This window comes from Penaeus monodon, chromosome 4, assembly GCF_015228065.2.
Source record: "Penaeus monodon isolate SGIC_2016 chromosome 4, NSTDA_Pmon_1, whole genome shotgun sequence".
Classification (NCBI taxonomy): Eukaryota; Metazoa; Arthropoda; class Malacostraca; order Decapoda; family Penaeidae; genus Penaeus; species Penaeus monodon.
The window spans coordinates 18642635-18650134 of record NC_051389.1 but is presented as its reverse complement, the minus strand read 5'-3'; positions in this window follow the sequence as shown (position 1 = coordinate 18650134).

The following is a 7500-nucleotide window of genomic DNA, read 5'->3' as shown; positions in this document are numbered from 1 at the left end:
TCTCTCTCTCTCTCCCTTTCTCTCTTTCAGGAAGCTTTTGTTTATTTTAGCTTTTTTTTTGTTTCGTCTATTCATACTCCCCTCACTGCATTAACCCCGAAGTACCATATGCTTCCATCGCTTTTCATGTATGTCCCATCCATCATTAAACCCTGTTCTTCTTCTGTCTTTTCTTATATTTTCCCCTCCTTGTGTTCCTTTTTCTTTATGACATTTCTCTTCATCCTTCTCCTCCATCCCCTGTGCCTTCTTCTATTGTTTTTTGGTTGTTTTTCATTTTCTCTCGATTTATATTTTTTTTCTTTCTTGCTTTCTTTCTCTCTTTCTTTTTCTTTTCTTTTCTTTTTGTTTTTGTTTTTCTTCTGCCTGTTTTTATTTTTCCATCGTTATCTTATGCAACCTACTTTTTCTTTACCTGTTCTTTATTTCATTTCATTATGTATTCTTTCTCTTCTTTTCATATCTCCATCTCTCTCAATTCCTCTCACCCCTTCCTCTTTGTATTCCTCTCGATTTCCTTCAACCTATTTATCCTTCAGCCTCCCTCTTCCTCCGTTCTTACCCACTTTTATCTCACTTCCTTCATCACTAGATCATCCCTATGCTCCCCAGATATTTAATTCTTTTATTTATCCCTACTTTCATCTATCCATCTCTTTCTCCCCTTTTCGTTTCCTTCTTTCTCCCCCGTGAGTTTTTTCTTCTTCTAAATCTCTTACCACCCTCTCCACTAGTCCCCATTTCCATCCACCTTTTTCATCACTCTATTTATCCCTCTGCATTCTATATCTCTCCTATCTCCTTCATCCTTTTATCTATCTCCCCCTACTCCTCTCTCTCCCCTCCACCCTCATCATTCTATCATCCCTCAAGCCCTGTCTTTCATTCTACCTCTTTTATCATTCTATCTATCCCTCCGTATCCTCTATCATCCCCATCTCCTTCATCATTCCATCTATCCCTCCTCCTTCTCTTTCTTCCCATCTCCTTCCCCTCCTCGCCCCGTTCCTCAAGAAGTGTCAAGACATGTTATTGTTGGTCCCGACGTCTTGCCATGTCTCCAGCCTCCAATATCTGAGATGATCAATTATCACAGTCAATGGCCTCGCGGTGACAGCACACTACGTGGATATAATACTGTTTCATATATTCATGTAGCAAGTGAAGGTTTTGCGTGTATGTAGACGCTAGTGCAGCTGCTTATGTTCTCTTGTGTACAAATATATGCGTATTTATCTATACATTTGTGCATACACATACACATACACACACACACACACACACACAGACACACACACGCACACACACACACACTCCCACACACACACACACAATATATATATATGTATATATATATATATATATATATATATATATATATATATATATATATATATATATATACTATATATATATATATATATATATATATATATTAATTATATATATATATATATATATATTATATATTATATATATATATATTATATATATATATATATATATATATATATATATACATATAATATCTGTGTGTGTGTGTGTGTGTGATGTATCCTGCACACACACACACACACACACACGCAAATATATATATATTATAATATATATATATAATATATATATATATATATATATATATATATATATATATATATATATATATATATATATATATATATATATATATATATATATATACACAAATATATAAATATATATATATATATATATATATATATATATATATATATATATATATATATATATATATATATATATATAAACAGAGAGAAAGCTCACAAAGAAACACAGAGAGAGAGGCACAAGCAAACGAAAATTATATCAATAACCTCATAACACATTCCGGCATCAGGCCCCTGTATCTCAACCACTTGGTCAGAATCGGCCGATATCCCACAAGAACTTTCTCTGTGTAAGCAAACCCTCCTCTCTGATTGGCTGTCCACTCAGGGCTTACTTCGTCTTGCTTCTCTTTGTTAGTCTCAGGAGTTGTTTTATTTGTAAGGATATATATATATATATATATATATTTTTTTTTTTTCGTATATATGGGAGATTTTTTTAAATGTTTGCTTTTCATTTTCGTTTTTGTTATCTTATTATTTGCTTTAAAAAAGGAATTATTTCATTTATTGTTTCAAATGTTTATGTTTTTTTTATTATTATTTATTTCTGTCTAACGTAAAAATAAAGTAAAATTCCCGTTATAATCATGAACGTTATTGATACGTAAGAAAGAAACAGAAGAAAAGGAAAGACAGAAGGAAGGGCTATGCTTCTTACTTCGTTTCTCTGAACATCATCAGTTGCATTACAAGACGTTTCTTTACGAGCGACGTGTGAAAAAAAGGAAAAGTTAAAACAAAAAAGATGAGTTAGGTATGTGGAATAACTTAATGAAACCCGAAGAGAGAGAAAAGAGAAAGATTGGAGAATGAGAGAGAGAGAGAGAGAGGGGAGAGGGAGAAAGAGAGAGGGAGAGAGAGAGAGAGAGAGAGAGAGAGAGAGAGAGAGAGAACGAGAGAAAGATATACAGATAGAGAGACAGATACATAGAGATGGGGGGGGGGGGGAGAAGGGAAAAAAAGAAAAGAAAAGACAGAAAGATCTCAATTGAGTTTACAACGATGTGACGGGAAAAAATGTTCATTTGCTGGATACGACACACATTATTCATAAAACTGATTACTTTCCCAATAGCTTCAATTGCTGAACGATAGCAAAAGAACACTGTTATTGACAAGTTAAACGCATTTTAAGGCTGATATTTTGCAAAAGGCGTCAAGAGAGGGTTTGAAGTGTGGGGTAAAAGGTGTAAGTCGAGCAAAAGGAGTGTAAAAGAGAGAAAAGGAGATTGAGAGAGAGGCAGACTTAAAAACAGAGAGAGACTGAGAGAGAAAAATAAGATCATAAACGTACAATACATACTTGATCACACCAATTGAAGTCAGGCTATTTACCAAGATGACAATGATAAATATACGACAATCTTTCACTGTCGTCATGAGAAAAATTGTAGTGCCGGTTACGATAAAATGATAATTGAAGGTGCATGTGTATTTTCAGTTTTATTATATCTTTTATTTTTTTCCCCTCTTACCCCCTGCTCCCCCTGCTTACCTCGCCAGTATTCCAGCCACCCTTACCCCTGCCCCGCCTTCAGGAGCTGCCACCACGGCTCTCGGAGGCTTGGAGAGGCGTGACATGGAAACACTGTCTTCTTGGGCAACCACTCAACTCGAGAGAACCACTCACCTGGAAAGAAGGAAAAGGGAAAAATAAGTAAAGCATAAGCCTCTTTTGATCTTACATAATAATTTACCATTATCAATTTTATACACTACGGTAATTACAATATACACAATGATCTTATCACTAGAATAACACCGAAAAAACAGACTTAGAACTAGAGAAATTAATTGATGATAATAGCAGGAAATCACATAAAAACACGGTTTCCGAGAACCTACGCTATTTCCATGTATATAGTCGACGTTATATCTGCCGGCTGAGGGCTTCTCAAGGTGTTTGCTCTATCGCACACTACAAGGGCCGCGCCGGAGGAATGCGACGCGTAGGGTGGGACTTTTTCAGGAAAGACACCTTCGTTGGGACGCTGATGAGGCTTTGATCTTCCATCAAATGGTATATGATCATACATACATACATACATACACACACACACACACACACACACACACACACACACACACACACACACACACACACACACACACAAACACACAACACAACAACACACACACAAAAAAATATATATATAATATATATAACATATATTTTGTGTTTGATATGGTTTTTACTATATATATATATATATATATATAAATATATATGTGTTGTTGTTATATATATATATATATATATATATATAATATATATATATATTATATATATATATATATATATTAATATATATATATATATATATATATATATATATATATATATATATATATATATATTACACACATAAACACACACACATATACACACACACACACACACACACACACACACACACACACAAATACAAAACATATATATATATATTATATATATATATATATATATATATATATATATATATATATAATATATATATATATATATATATATATATATATATATATATATATATAATTACACATATATGTGAGCCATGTGTGTTTTCATATTCACACACACACATATATAAGCACACGTGGGTGTATGCATTTAGTCACAGAAATCTCTGCACCAACAATTTCCTCCCCCGTTCCCTCCCCTGTGGCCGCCGAGCCCGTAGTGCTCCCCAGGTGGCGAGGACGCGATATATCCGGTGTATTTGTTCCGCGAGCTTTATCCCGGGGCACTGCTGACTCCCTCTGGGGTTTTAATGCAACACGTTTTGCTATTTCGGGTCGGGTATTATTTTCATCGCATCGTGATGTTTACACTGCCGGGGAAAGATTTAAAGGTGGAAATTTGAGAGCAGATGGAAGGAAAAAATATGTTTTCATCTGACACCGACTTGTTTGCTCTTGCCGTCAATGTTTACTTGCGTGTCGGATTATGGTATTAATTATGCAGGCGTCTTGGTATTCGTGCTTGTGATTTTTGTGTGTTTGTGTCTGCGTGTGTGTGCTTATGTGTGTCTGTTTATTTTAACGCTTAGAGTTAAAACAGCGGAAAGAAATATACGCGAAAAATGAACAAAATCTGTGATCTATTGATAACTTTTTTTTTTTAAGAATTCGCCTTATACATAGTACAAACTGACTAAAACTTAATCAATCCCTAGAGCAGTACACCTTTAAGTTCATTAGCGGTGGAACTTGTGCCTTACTATACGAAAAAGGGCAAATCTTTGGCCACTTATCACTGCAGGCTGTTGCGAATACTTTGCATAAAATGAGCTGCATAAAGTTAGTTTCATTTTCTCTGGTGGGGATTTGCTAGACGTATTTTGCCTGGATTCTTTCTTTGTATTGTAAGCTGATGGGAATCTAAAAACACTAAGACTCTCTCTCTCTCTCTCTCTCTCTCTCTCTCTCTCTCTCTCTCTCTCTCTTTCTCTCTCTCTCTCTCTCTCCACACACATAAGATCATATATGAATGCATGTGTATACATATATACATACATACATACATACATGCCTACATGTGTGTGTGTGTGTGTGTGTGTGTGTGTGTGTGTGTGTGTGTGTGTCTGCTTGCGAACGCGCGCGTGGACGGCGTCGTGCATGCATATACCCACAATAACTATACATACGCATACATTATTCCTCCTTACATCTATCCCCGATGAAAAGATAGCCCATGATGTTATGGCGCAGCATCCCGGCTTCCTTCCATCCTTCAGAAAAAAAAAACTTATTCTGAGCATCACGCGTCGGCATAACGTGACGTATCTTCGCCCTGATGAAGCTGATTAGAATATACAAAGCTTCATTCACGCTCCTATTGATCGACAGGTTATCGAAGCTTGTCCGAGAGAGAGAGTGAGAGAGAGAGAGAAAAAAGAGAGAGAGAGAGAGAGAGAGAGAGAGAGAGAGAGAGAGAGAGAGAGAGAGAGAGAGAGAGAGAGAGAGAGAGAGAGAGAGAGAGAGGAAAAAGGAGAAGGACTAAGGAGGGAGAGACGGGAGAGAGGAGAGGAAGAAGGAAGGGAAAAAGGAGAGGAGAGGGATATGGAGGAAAGGAAGGGAGGAAGGAAGAAAAAGAAGAATGGAATGGGCGAAGGAGGATCGGGAAGAAGGGAGAAAGGGAGGAGAGGAAGGAGAAGGGATGGAAGGAGAATGCTAGATGGAAAAAGAGGACAAGGAAGTAAAAGAGGAAGGTGGGAGGAGCGAGGAAATGAGTCGGGGAAGGAAAGAAAGGTGAAGATGGAGAGTGAGAGAGAGGGAGAGAAAAGGGGGGGGAGGAGAAGAACAATATAAAGGAGGAGGTAGGATAGGAGAAGAGGAATGGAAAAAGGGAAGAATAAGGAGCGAGACAAAGTGAAGAAATATAAGGCTAGGTAGGGGAAAGAGCAAATGGTGCTAAAAAAAAGAGTAGTCAGATGGGAATTGATAAATAGAGAAGAGATGAAAGCAAGGGAAGTGGGAAAGAGAATTTGTAATAATAAGTCCGAGACGAATTCTAGGCTAATGCTTATCAGAAAAAAGGTAATGGGGTGGAAAAATAAAGAAATGGAGAAGAAAATAAATGCACAGGAGGAGAAGAAACGGAGGAAGAAAAGAGAAGATTTAGATCTCAGTGTAAATCAAAAGATATGAAATTTGTGGAAATAAAACCGAGATTGAGGAAATTATATAAGATAGAGGTGAATTGCAGTCGGGCCAGAAGAGACAGGCAAAGCGAAATACGAGATGATAAGAGAGAGACAAAGAAATGAGAGAGAAAAATATTTCAAAAAAGGAAAAATTAAATGTGCGAATGATCGTATTTGTGGGAAGTAAAGAAAAAAAATTAAGAGAGAGAGAGAGAGAGAGAGAGAGAGAGAGAGAGAGAGAGAGAGAGAGAGAGAGAGAGATTTTAAATTATTCCATAGTTCTATAAGTCATATGTGTTGGTATTTATGAAGACATGAATTGATTTATACCTAGAATGTAGGGCTGTAAGCCAGTATTGGACAGATGCAGAAATGGTTTGGTGGATTGACAGGGGAAGTTAATTATATTTGCAATTGATACGGTTTTATGCACAATGTATACATGTATTTCCTTTCACTCAACCACCTGCTTGTCTCTTTTTTTTCAGTAATATACATCTCTCTCTCTCTCTCTCTCATACCGCTCTCTTTCGCTCCCCACGCAATCTCATTTTTTTTAAAAGGAAAGGTTGTAGCATAAGTATTTTTATATCATTATTTACATCTAAGCCAATTTGCATAATCTCATATTTGCGGGAAGTGCTTCGTCTTATCGGTTCAAACCCTTTTTTTAATAAATGTTTTTTTGTACACCACAGATTATGAGCACTGTGCATGCTATTAGGTATATATTTTTTTTATATAAAGATCTATGAGATTATGATTATGATTATCATTATCATTATTTCCATTATCGTTAGAATGATTATAATCGTTACTACATTTCTATGATTGTTTTATCTTATAATCGATATTATTAGTATTATTGCCATCTTCAATATTCTTTGCTACGAGTATTTTCACATTTTTAATACATTTTTTTTTTTTTTTTTTTTTTTTTTTGTCAATGATTTCTTCATATGTATAACACATTGAGGATATCAGTCTTCCTCATTTCGCTCCTTCTCTCTTCATATCCCTTTCTCTCTACTCACTAATTACTTTCAATATCGGAATAAACATACAAGGACCATCATGGGAAGGGTTATTCATTAATCAGGATTCCTGAATGATTATGCCACAGTCGACATCTCTGTGCTGTCTCTGTCTATCTGTTCGTCTCTCTCTCTCTCTCTCTCTCTCTCTCTCTCTCTCTCTCTCTCTCT